Genomic DNA, 14040 nt, shown 5'->3' on the forward strand with positions numbered 1-14040 from the left:
AAGCCAACTTTAGTTGATGTGTTTTATTCGACCCAAAATAAAGGCACATAACTTCCAAATGTCGAGACCACACAAAAACTAGTATGTCCATTAATTGCTTAATGTTATTATCCTGTGTAAACAAGTAACAATTTTTTGATGTTCTGTTTTAGAATGAAATTAGAGAAACAATGGAAAAAGATCCATCTCTTTCCCACGCTAAGGTAACTTTACTTGTAATATTTTTTTATCATTGTGTTATAACTTTCAATTTCAATCAATGCCGAAATCATTTTTTTGCTAGAGACTTCTTTTTATAAAAATAACTGATATTGCATGAATGATATAATTTTTTCTTCCTTCAACGCATCAAACCAGTTTATTGCTGCTGGAAACTTTAGACAATGCAATCTAAAACTAGTTTATTACCCCTTAATTACCTTGTTTTTGTAATGTTTGGATTAGAAACTTGCTTATTGTTTTTTAAAACTTTAGACAATGCAATCCAAAAATGTATAGAGTTAAGACAATATTTATCTTAAACCTTGTCTCTTCTAATGTACTTGGTAGCGTATTACCCCTTAATTACCTTGTTTTTGTAATATTTGGTTTAGAAACTTGCTACTTTGTTTCCTTTTAATCTAGAGAGCGAGGAGGGGGAAGGCATGTGTGGGCTAACAGCACCATTAGGGGAGTTTGGAGGGCTGGCCGTGCGCTGCTGCTAGTTTGTGTGGCCTGGCAGGCCAGTCCGCAGGCTACCTGCGGTGTGCGGCTGTGTGACGCGTCCTACCTGCGGGCTGCTGGGCTGGGCTGCGTGGTCTAGCAGGCTACTCCGCAGGCTGCCTGCGATGTGCAGCTGTGTGTCGCGGCCTGCCTGCGGTGTAGGCTGTCTTGCACGGTTAGTGGACAAAAAATGATTTAAAATGGGGGATGGGTCATCGACACTAAGAAAATCATAATCGGTGGCACAAAATTGACTAATATTTCGATATGGAAGAGTGTTTTCATCAAATGTGACATGTCTAGAGATAATGATTTTATTAGTGGTAATGTCTAAACAACGATAACCCATATGAATCACGATGTAACTCATAAAACCCAAGATGTAAATCTATGTATATTAATAGGAATATATTTTTGATGTAAATCATATCTAATTGTGTAGCATACAATATTATAAGTACATAAATTTTTGTTCTTTTAACATATATTTTCATATTAATGTATATTTTAAGCTTTTAATGATTATAAAATCTATATCACATGTGTAGGTAGCACAAAAGGTATTTAAATCCAAGTCTCGAGATCAAGTAATATGCGATGGAGGAGGAATAAAGCTGAAAGATATTCAAGGACCACAACCTTGCAGAGAAGAACTTCAAGTTGAATTGAATACCTCAAAAAAACTAAACCAAGTTCTTATAAACCAAGTTGAACAAGTACAAGAGGAAAACAATGAATTAAAAGGTCGCATTGGATCAGTTGAGTCTAGAATGAAATTATTTCAGGAAATGTTAGTGACACAGCTTAATGTCACTATATCTTCACAGGATGGATCAGCTTAATCCGACACATGTTGAGTAGCTGCAATATATCATTGAAGATCTAGGATCTCCAATAAAGTTTTAATTTTTGTTTATATTTTTGTATAAAGTTTAAGATAACAGAATTCTATTTAGATATACCTTGTTTAAAACATACTATTTTTTCTTATTATATTGGATGGTATTTGGTTTAAATACATTAAATCTAATTTAATATTAAGTAGTTATGAATCTTTTGGTTGCATTTTCCTGTTTTGGTACAATTATATATGTTTATTGCGTTTTTTCCTTATTACCATAATAAGTATCTAGCAGATGAGAACAGGTGGGATAAAGCAAAAAATAGTTTATTAATTTAATACGAATTATATTAATGACAAAATATTTTTTGGTTATTGGAAATCAATTCAATATTTTGTTACCGTTAGAAAAATTTTCAACTATAATATTGTTGGTCGTTAGTTTGTAATAGTTCGACGCTATTAACTCTAAAAATAACGACAAAAAGTCATGTTGTCGTAATTAAATAACGACAAACTATTATTTTGTCGTATAAATTTAACGACGAACGTAGTCGTTAAAACTAATAACGTCGGAACCTATTACGACAAAAGCACGACGAAATAAGTATTGTCATGAAAGGTACGACAATTATTGAGCCTTATTACGACAAATAATTTCGTCGTAAAAACCCCTTTTTTTATAAGTGAATTTTGTAAATATGTGTCAAGTGATTTAAAACCATTCCACTAGAAATTTTGTCTACAATACATAATAATGTGAAATTTGATAAAACTTAGAAATTAAATTGACAAAACTGCAAAGATCCATATAAAAAGAATACAAGTGTAAAATTGGCTTTCAAACATTTGATGTTAAGTTATGGAACTCATCTATTGCTCTAGTACAGCTCCCTCAATGTTAAATTATGGGACGTGTCTTCAATTTCAAGGGTCCTATCAAAACATTTGAAGATGTAGGGCTGGTAAATTTAGTAATGATGCTAGTTGTTTTGCATCCTTGCGCAATGAAGCAACCAAACAAGAAATTATTATATATTATGACATAGTAACTCGACAATTGGATCATATTCTGTCCAACAGCGCTGCTTTTTCACTTGTTAGTCAAAGTAATACTACTAAAATACATTTTCACCCTTGGTTAAGGATTTATGCTAAAGGTAGCATGATACTTGTAGAAAGGTTTGTTGTTGTTGTATCGTTTTGATAAATTCTGAATTTTAGAATTTCCAGAAGTTCAGAACAGTCACTCCACCAAACTGACATTACATATAATAGTTTGGGTTGGTTATTAAGCTGTGAGAATCATTCGTATAGATGAGGAGGATACACGCAACATCTCACTATATAAATAGTTTTGTAAAAAGTATATACAATATACATTTTTGTAATACAGCCAAAAACTTCGATTGTAAGTAGAATGATCAATTTGCTTATCTTCTTGGAATAAAATTTTGATAAGGCGTGATTAGCTTGCTACAGATAGTAAGTAATATGTTATGCAGCGAATGCAAATGTAATTAACATATATTCTAAACTTTGAATACCTTCATGAATACCTCTGCAGAAATTGAATCTAGTATGCTAACTTGCTTTTGTACGTCTTGGAAAGTTTAAGCCTGGTTGGAGTAGCAGACACGCGTAACTTCCCACATTCATCTTGATCAAACATACCATACCCTACTCCCAACCCATCACCCAGTGAACTCTCTTCAGGCACATTAAATTGCACCCTATTAGCTAATTGTCTCATCTCTGTTACTCGATATCTTTCCTTTGCATTCCGTAGCCTTTTTCCTCCTCTTTTCTTTTTACTTCTTGAATCGTAAGGCACAGGAAGAGCCTTGTGTATCTTAGCTGATGGAGGTTCTTGCAACTTGTCAATCTTCTTTCGTACCTCTTGGAGGAATTTCCTTCCAATTTGTCCCGCTGAGTCTCCTTTCACGACATCCACTCGAGCTGCAAAGGATAACTTTGCAACCAGTGCACGAGACACATGCCCTCTTAAAGAGGGAGGTCGAGCCCCAACAAGTTTAACATTACAAGCTGGCAGATTAGCTAACTCGACTAAACCACCAACATCATGAGTTTAGCCGCAGTGGCACTCCTAACCAGAGCGGAAACATTAGGTGCAATATCTAACATCCGACTCTCAACAAATTTTTAATTTAGATGGTTCTAGGTAACAATTTTTATTGTGGGTGGTTTTAGACAAAATGATGGATTTAATAGAGGGTTTTAGACAAAATTTCCTAATATTAATAGTAGTTTGAAAAAGCAAAGGAAAATTTACTTTAAATAATACAACCTTTGTCTCATTCTCCCAAAATAAACTAACTTTTGGATTATTTTATACCCCTTCTTCCCATAATGAACCCAAATGACCGGTTACCTAAACAAAGGGTCATCCCTTTCTTTCTCCTCCATCCCACCATCTTCCTCCATTACCACCACCTAAAGCTCCACCACCCCACCACAAACTACAGCAGCATCTCCCACGCAAATTTGCAGCACCACAACCAAACGATACCACCACCGAGCACCACCACCGTAAATAATAGCCCACCACCTCTAATATACCACCACCATAGCCACCACTAGAACCACTATCCCTCTCTCTCCATCACCAAAATTAATTCCGAATTCAACCAAACAAACATTAATTCAAAATCATGTGAAAAATAATTATAAAAGATCCAAATTCAACAAAATTAATGAATTAATTCAATAAATATGCATAATTACATACAACATTTCTAGGTAGTTGAATAATTAGCATCAAATTAAAGAAAGGGGAGTAGGAAAGAGTGAGCAGAGAATATACAAGAGAAGGTGGTGGTTGTTTTAATGGTGGCCATGGATGGTTTGGGGTTCATGGTTTTGGTGGGTGGGTAGTAGTTTGTGGTGGGGTGGTGGTTAAAGGAGAATGCGGTGGTTAATAATTTTGGTGTTGGCGGTGGTCGGGTTTGTGGTGGACTGGTGGGGGTGACGGAACTGAAGGTGGGTGGAAATTAGGGCCAATTTTGTGGTTGTTGTTTATTAGTTGTAGTGATGTTGTTGGTGGGTAAGTGGGAGGGGACAGGGGAGGTAATAAGGTGGTAGTGAAGGAGGTGGCCATGGAAGAAGGATGAAGGATGAAGGAGGTGGCTCGTGGTAAGAGAGGAGAGAGAAAGAAGTGGTTTATTTTTTTTAATGTAAATTAAAATTAGACCAATAACAAAATGACACGTAGGCAAGGTAACCTGTTAAACCGGCTTGGTGACCTGTTGGGTTTATTTTGGGAAGAAGGGGTATAAAGGTTGGTTTATTCTAGAATAATCAAAAGGTTAGTGTATTTTGGGAGAACCGGGCAAAGGTTGGTGTATTAGAAGTAATTTTTCCAAAAGCAAATAGAACTATCATTTAAGAACTTAAATTAGGCTATAAGGGTCTATCAATAAGGGATGTAGGGAGTTGAAAAGTTGCAATTAATGCTTAATTAAAGGCGATTCAGAATTACTCCCTCTGTACTTATTTTTTTAGCGCGTTTGACTGTGCACGGTCTCCAAGACACGTCTTAGAATGTCTATATCTTTATTTTCATACATGTAAAATTATTAAAAAAAAAAAACCGTAATATTAATAAAATATACAATGAGACGAATATAACAAGACCACTCATGAATATATAATCTTTTATAGATTAATAATAATTTATGGTCAAAGTTTTCAAAATTTAACCAAAAAATGGCAATGGGGCAAAAATAAAGAGACGGAGGGAGTAATACACATTAGGATTTTGTCCTCTAATAGGGAAAAATATCTTTTTTCGATGTTATTCAATCATATCTATCTTTCTATCTTAATTCATGTTTATCCCTTCAATATATTTAAAGCAAAATTGTTGCATGTTTTCAAGTACAGTAAAACCAATTTTTTTTCAAAAAAAAAAAAAAATTCATCCCCCAAAATTTTTTTTTTCAGTGAAATTGAAATCATCTAATTTTAAATTGTGTTTCGGCATTATTATTTTTCTTTTTTTTAAATCTGGGTATGAATCCAAATTTTTGGCGACAAATACAAACTATGTCGTTCCATCTTGTAACACCCCAATAATTCTCTCTTAAAAACCTGTGAGAAACCTGTATATAACCTGAACAATTTCAAGAGAATTACTGGTGTGCTACCGCCACGTGTTCAAACGTTAAGGCTATCTCAGAAATTAGCAGCGGAAAACCAAAACAGTTTTAAATAAACCTCAAAACAAAGGAATTAAATCAAAATAAGTATTACAAGTTGGAACCATTAAGACCCTTATTCAAAACCCAATAAAAGTAGTAAGTGTTTAAATTCAGAGTCCTAATAACTTCAAACTCAAAAGAATTAGCGTCAACTAAAAACAAATTAAATTAAATTCAAACTTTGCAAAATAAATAATATGGAAACAACCAACTCTCTACTCAAGATCCCACAACCCTGATGAATGCTGCATGTGTAAGAACCTGTGGTTATTCTGCTCCCCAATATTACAAGTGTAAAAATTGGATCGTCACAGGGTCATTGAAAGGCGAAGGCCATGACCAAAGAAAGACACACACAAAAGCACGCAGTCAGCAAAGCTGAGTACATACAAGCTGCGAAAACGAATTGAGAAAATACCTAACATGCTACTAATATTCAAGCACAAGCATCATTAAATATAGACTCAATTCACGACTCGATTCACAAATTTATCAAGACCTCACTATTTAATATTAACTGACTCGTTTATTTATTTCATTGGATTTAGCAATAGACAAGGTTGTCCAACCCATGTCCCATTTGGAACATCAATAAAGAAAAACCCCATGCCTCCTTTCGGAAACATCAATAAACATCCAACGACCACGGGCGCGACTCCGTGACCGTAGTTAGTATGAGATCTCACCTAACTCCTAGTTTTAGAAAAATAATATTTGAAAGAAGAGACTCGTAGATCAGACGGCCTCGAGAAAAGTACACGGCTAATACCCCATGTACCCCAACCCCTGATTGTCATTACTCCAGAAGTGCACCAATCCAGAGTTTTATTGCTCATCCATCTTGCACTTTACGTGATTTACAGGTTTAAACTTGGTGATGACTCATATGCAAAACAATACAATCAATCCAATATCAATTCAATCAAGTAAAACAACTTTTCAAATTTCAATTCTTGATTTATTAGTGGCAAGCAACATTTATTATTTATTCCATTACTACCTCGGTGTATAAACACCTTGAGTGCATAAGGCACCCCAAAACCTTAACCTCGTCTTACAAGACTTGAATTTCTCCTTTACTCATCTTGTTTACATAATCCTGAACGAGTAATAATTTGATCTTTACACCAATCACATACCTTTGCCTTTAAGCGCACCTTGCATAAATAAAGCACAAATAATACTTGCATTATAAACTAGTGCACATCATTTGAAATTCACAATGTATAACCAGACAATTTTAACCCAGTCAATCCTATACATGATACTAAGTTCTCGATCCGTCCTTAAACATGCACCTACAAGCAAGGTTTCGTATCTTGTACGTACCTTGTGTAAACAATCCGGTTGGCCACTTTAAAACTAGAAGTCGCCTTTTACAAAGTCCTCTCCTAAACCAAACAATTAGGAATAAATCAATACCAAAGCAATTAAAATTACAGCAATACTAAACTACTTTAAAACCTCTTAAATTACCAAAACAAAGTCTTTAGATTGTCCCCAAAAATCAAAGTTAGTAATATAACATCCCAACTTTAAGTTTACATGTTAGAATTATGAAAATATAGTGTTTTATATCAAATTACAGCAACTTTGAAATAGGTAATTAAATCTGGAATTTTGTTTTAAATATATAAAATAACCCCATAAGCATAATTGCTTGAAATAGTCATTATATAGCAAGTTAGTGTGTTAAAAACCCAAGAATATAGCAATTCAATGCAATTAGAGGCTTCAAAATAAAAGGTATAAAATCTGAAAATTTTTATTAAGATTAGAATATAAAGTTCAAAGCTTTTTCAATCACAAAATACCCACAATAAATATTTTATAGGTTTGGAAGCATAAAAACATGAAATTAACACTACTAATCCATAAAAATTGAAACTTTATTAAATCTGAAAATTTATATACAACCAAAATAATCATACTTTGACATACTTTGAACATAGAATGATTAAGTAATTTGTTTAGTACGTTATCAAGCCTTTAAAACATGAAAAATCAACACTTTAAACCCTAAATTTATACATACTCAAATCTGAAAATTAATATAATACTTTAAACATGTTAAAACCCATAAATTTATAATCTTTTGTAATTTATACATACTATTAAAGCCTAATAACAATAATTTCATAATTGAAAACAAATAAAAATTGAAGCTTTAATTAAAAATAACAAGAATAAGAGAAGGAGAAATAAGGGGAAGGAGAAAGGGAGGAGTCGAACTGCTGGGCTGCTGGGCGGCAGGGGCGGCAGCAGTTAGCAGGTTTTTTTTTTTTTTTTCTCTTCTCTTCGTGAAAACAGTAGGAAAGGAGGAGAAAAAATATGAAGGCTTTTCCTTTTTTTTTTTTTTACGGGAGAAGGAGGAGGAAAGTGAGGGTTTTTGAGGGTTTTATTTGGGCTTTGGGTTTCCTAATTAGAGTAGGAGTTGTATTTGGGTTTTGGGATATGTTAGAATTACTTGTAAATTAATAAAAATACACTAGTTTATTTTAAATCCTTTCATAAAAATAATTTATTTAATGAAATTGCCATAAATATAATTGTAAGAATAATATATAAATAAATTATAATTAAATTAAAATATGGGGGATTACACATCTTCTCATTTTCTTTACAAAAATCACTATTTTTTTTCCAATTTTCTGAATTTTGATAAGTTCTTTTTACTTTTTAAATCAATGGAGGAAGAAGAAGTAAAATTCATAAACGAAAAATGTCTATACTACATACAAGTGATTCAAGATTTTGAACCAAACCATGCTTTTAGATCTACTCAATAACCTTGCCGATTTCGTGGAAAATTATGGGTAAGTTTCGCTGTCATCACCTTGTTCTGTTATATATATGTTACACTTTTCTTTTAATAAAATCGACATGAAACGAATTATATTATAATTATTTATAAATTAACAAATTGCGTGGACAACCATCAAACTGTCAATCTCAATGATGACCCTTCTAAACTGGCTTAGCCACAACAACCTTCACATCTCATTGTTCTCTACATTGTTGTACAATACAACTCAAGATATCCCCTGCATTTCCTAGCAGCAGCACCTAGCTCTGTTCCCACCTCCCCCAAAATTCCTGCATCCACATTTATTTTGATCCACCCTTTCATCAGGATTTGTCCATGTAATCGCATGTTGCTGTCCAGCTAGCAGTTTAATCCTGACACCATCTTCTCTGCCATCTCTCACTTTCCCACATACTCTCATAGCTTCCCCACATACTCTCATAGCATAAGCTATTTGCAAGGTCAGGTTGATTCCCCTAAAAAACGAAGGTGTTTCGAGCTCCCCATATTGCCTAGCAGATAGTTACAATGTTTTCAAACTCAATCTCATCAACCTCTTTTAATAAGTGCTCCCACCAATCCACCACAAATCTGAAAATAAGAAAAGTATTAAACCTATATTATTTTTGTCCCACACATATGATCTCGCGCCAGATTACAGTCCTTTAATGCATGAAACACATCCTCAATTTCTTGATGACACACAAAACAAGTAGCATCATAGCCAGGGATACGAGAGCCAATGCCTTTCCCGGTGGGAAACGCATTTTGACACGTTCTCCACATAAAAATTTTCACTCTCGAGAGAACATTAACATGCCATACTTTCTTCCATATCCACTTGGGGTTTGAGGTGGTCTCTTCTTCCTTCTTCCACTCATCATTGAACAAGGCCCTATACGTAGAACGCACTGAGTAGGCAGACGGTTGCTGATGGGGATACTCAGAATTCTTCCTTGCTCTAAAGGGAGAAAATTTGCAGCAATTGTCGTGGCATCCCAGCATTTTTTTATTGGATCAATGAGATCATTTACCACAAAGTTTGAATTATTGGTACCTCTTAGTGACAAAACACGAAGAGTCTGTGTATTAGGAATCCAAAGGATCATCCCACACACGGATTTTTTCACCATTCCCTACTTTCCAACGTAAACTCCTTCTTACTACCCACCGAGCTTCCCAAATCCCCCTCCAAGTATAACTCGTACAATTACCCAAATCCGCCTCCATAAAAGAAGACGAAGAATAATACTTCCCTTATGACGTCTTGATTATGAATGTCGGTAGATTTTACGTTTAGATTCTAATAGCCCTTTTCGATTTAAAGTAAAATTCCGATTCAAAACTCATTACATAAAATGATAAAACACCCAAAAAGAATGTAATTTAAATAAATAACAAACCAACAAATATGGCCCTATGATTTATCATTTATGGATCTTTTTGAAGAATGGAGGAAGTTGAACTCTAAACAAAAATACAATTAGCAAGTGAAATTTATGGGGTGGTGAGAACAAAGAAGAGAAGCAGTCCGAAGGTTTAGGTTGCTCCACCAAGAGAAGTAATTAAGGTGAATTGTGATGCATCTCTTAGCGAGGAGGGATGGGTGGGGCTTGGAGTGGTTGCGAGAGACTGGCAGGGGTAAGTTTGTTTGTTGCGTCAAGACGAATCAGAGCATATTGGCATTAAACTAGCAAAGCGATACGTACTTAAAGATATTGTAGTGGAGTTGGACAGTCATAATATTCTTGATGGTATTTAGCCCAGATGTAATGTCTCCCCGTATGTATTGATGGACAATTTATGAATATAAAGCACGCCATCCATTTTCCTTTAAAAAAAAAAAACTAACCAATAAAGAAAAAATTGAAGCAAAAAATGAATTCTAATAATTAACACGGTTGACTTGTAATTTAATAAACAACTACAGTATATTATGGCTAGCAACTACATAGTTAAGATAATATTAATTTGTATAAGAAACTGTGGCTTTCAAACAATACTAGTTAATAGAAATAGTGATATTATAGAAACCTGAAATCAATATTAATACTTGGAAAATTTGCAAATTGCATCCATTTAAAGTTCATATTTTGCAAATTGCAGCCATTTAAATTTTTTTTTTGCAAATTGCAGCCCGATTCAATTTTTTTATCGGTTTACATGTTGAAAAATCTTCGGTTAAGGTTTCAGGGGTCATTTTAGCCCTTAAGGGCCCGAATTGAGCTCAGAATTAGCAAAAAAATAACATAAGTGTCTCATATTTACAGTTTCCCACAAATCGATACACTTTTGTTACGCAAAACGAGATACTTGCGTTATTTTTTGCTAATTCCGAGCTCAATTCGGACCCCTAAGGCCTAAATTGGACCCTAAAACCTTAATCGAAGATTTTTCAACTTGTAAACCGATGAAAAAGTTGAATTGGGCTGCAATTTACAATTTATATGAAGTTTTGGGCTGCAATTTGCAAAAAAAAATTTAAATGGCTGCAATTTGCAAAATACAAACTTTAAATGGCTGCAATTTGCAAATTTACATTTTAGAATTTCTTTGAATACCTACACATACATAGGTGCTATTTTCATGAATTAGTATATACTCTGCATCCCACTGCAGAGTTGAAAACACTGAAGCCAGCTTAGGATGCTAACTTGCTTTTGTACGTCTTGGAAAGTTTAAGCCTGGTTGGAGTAGCAGACACGCGTAACTTCCCACATCCATCTCGACCAAACATACCATACCCTACTCCCAACCCATCACCCAGTGAACTCTCTTCAGGCACATTAAATTTCACCCTATTAGCTAATTGTCTCATTTCTGTTACTCGATATCTTTCCTTTGCATTCCTTAGCCTTTTCCCTCCTCTTTTCTTTTTACTTCTTGAATCGTAAGGCACAGGAAGAGCCTTGTGTATCTTAGCTGTTGGAGGTTCTTGCAACTTGTCAATTGACAGGGTAAAGTCGTATCCCCTAATCAAAAATAATTACCTAAATCACTAACTAAGGTAGATAGGGAAGTAAGGTCGATCTCCACAGGGAAACAGGTATTTTTACTCCTAATTAATTATTATAATCTAAATTATTTAAGTAACTAATATTTATAATTAAGTATGAAACTAAACTACAAAGGATAAGAGTAGGGATAAAACAATATAAAAAGGGATCTAGGGTATAGGTTCACCAATAAATAATACTCCAGGGTAAAACATAGTAATCAATCATTGACATTGCATAAATAACATGATTAACAGGCTCTCGCAATTTACTAATCAACATAGATCTAACAGGCTCTCGCAATTTACTAGATCTAAGTTCTTATTGAAAATAGCCTTTAATATCAAATTAACATCTGCTCGATTCATCAATTTAATATTGCTATACTTTTACAAGACGCAATTGTAAAACATTAAAACAATCCAATAAGAAATTATCATGCAATACCAATAATCAATAATAGTCAATCATCAATGCATCAATTAACCAGATTGTAAACGGCTCTCGCTACGTATTACAATCACACAATTAATTTATCGGTATTGACTTAACCATTTATAAATTAACTTGCCTATTGAAACTAGACCTAAACATTAATTCTCATCTCTCGATTCTTGAATCAATATTGTCAAACTCATGCATAAAAGATAGGCCTAATCTAGTCACAGAGCATTAAATCAATCAATAGGAAATTAATCTAGCATTGATAATCAACAACAATAATTTACCCCTTCATATTATTTATTAGATCCCCATAAACCCTAGAAATTAAACTACTCACACATATTAAAAACTAAACTAATCAAAGTAATAAAATAAATCATGATGAAAGGAATAAAATAAATAACTAAGATTAAGGGAAAAGAAATCGTTACCAAAATAAATCTGGAATTAATGAAAGAATTAAGAACAAAGGTTTAGAGAGAGTTTAAGAGAGAGAGAACTAAGTAGAGAGAGAAAATCTAAGAAAGAAGGTAAGTGAAATTAATTATCCTCCAAACGTACTTAAACAAAACTAAAACAACTTCCTAATTAGAAACTAATTGCTCGACAAAAGAGCTCTTCCAGAAACACGCGCCCGATTGGGCTAGAGGCCGCCCGATCGGGCGCGCCTTTTTTCTCGCACAGCTCTTCTCACAGCCGCGCCCGATCGAGCTAGCAGCTCACCCGATCGGGCGCGCCTTTGGCCACGCACCAGCACACTTGCGCGCCTTGCTCGATCGAGCTAAGCTGCCCGATCGGGCCCTTGCTTCACCTCGAGGCTCGGAGCTTCGATTGGGCTTATTTCTTCGGCCCAATCCGGATATCCACTTAGGGTCTTGATCACTCGGTCCATATACCTCGGTATCCCGATTACCGAGCCCTTAATCACCGGCTCTCACCGATCCTGGGCTCCAAAAGTGGTCGTGTCCTTCTAGCTTCCGTAATTGATCCATAAAGCCCGGGAAAATGCTCCAAGAGTGCAATTTCCTGTAAAATACAACTAAAACTACGAAAACACTAGAACACACAAATTAGTAATAAAAGTGGCCCGAAAGAGCCAAAAACACTACTAATAACGACCACAGGACGGGGATAAAACACTATATAAAATAGACATATCATCAATCTTCTTTCGTACCTCTTGGAGGAATTTCCTTCCAATTTTCCCCGTTGAGTCTCCTTTCACGACATCCACTCGAGCTGCAAGGGATAACTTTGCAGCCAGTGCACGAGACACATGCCCTCTTAAGGAGGGAGGTGTACTGTGAAACACTTCTGTTTGTTCAATATAACCAATACGAACCTGATCACTTGAAAAACCTGCTAAAATCTTCTTTTGAGCCCCAACAACTTGAACTTTGCAAGCTGGCATATTAGCTAACTCGACTAAACCACCGGCATCAGCAATGAGTTTAGCCGCAGTGGCACTCCCAACCAGAGCGGAAACATTAGGTGCAATATCTAACATCCGACTCTCAACAAACTTGAGGTATTTTATTCTTATTGAATCAAGCTCAATAACACGATCACAAGCCTCAAGAGTCCTCTTTAAAAGATCCTCTGGAAGCGGCGTTCCACATGTGGTTGAAGCTGTCACTGATATAACCATGATCATGGCAGAAGACAGGACGTCGTTGAGATGTGACACTCGATCCATATCAGTTTCATTGCCGATCATCTTGACAAGACGAACATATTCAACCGGGTGATGAATTAGATTTTCAAGTTCAGGGAACTTGAAGCGGTAACATTCCCTAATAAAATTGTATTCCTTAACAATTTTGTCTTCAATATTTTGTAACATTTCTAAATTGTCAAATGATTGTATTGAGTATATGTAAAATATTTACTGTATGAGTTATGATTGTATTGAGTACTTGTAAAATATTTATGAGGCAAATGTTTAATTGTACAGTATAGATGATCTTGACAAGTATTTATAGCCTATAAAACTTCAAAATTTTCCTAATCCTATACAATATCAAATTACCA

The 14040-nt window shown here is 34.8% G+C and overlaps 1 long non-coding RNA gene and 1 pseudogene across 1 annotated transcript; both read right to left on the reverse strand.

Annotated features, from left to right (window-relative positions):
- Positions 1-5775: 5775 nt before the first annotated feature.
- On the reverse strand, positions 5776-7487 carry LOC145555581 (uncharacterized). Its single transcript, XR_014091513.1, has 2 exons — positions 7093-7487; positions 5776-6035 (listed from the first exon to the last, which is right to left on the reverse strand). It is a non-coding gene; the product is annotated as an uncharacterized LOC145555581 (long non-coding RNA).
- Positions 7488-11210: 3723 nt separating this feature from the next.
- Positions 11211-13852, reverse strand: LOC145642543 (U4/U6 small nuclear ribonucleoprotein Prp31 homolog pseudogene; annotated as a pseudogene).
- Positions 13853-14040: the final 188 nt, after the last annotated feature.

The sequence above is a fragment of the Chenopodium album genome, chromosome 8 (genome assembly GCF_948465745.1).
Source record: "Chenopodium album chromosome 8, dcCheAlbu1.1, whole genome shotgun sequence".
Classification (NCBI taxonomy): Eukaryota; Viridiplantae; Streptophyta; class Magnoliopsida; order Caryophyllales; family Amaranthaceae; genus Chenopodium; species Chenopodium album.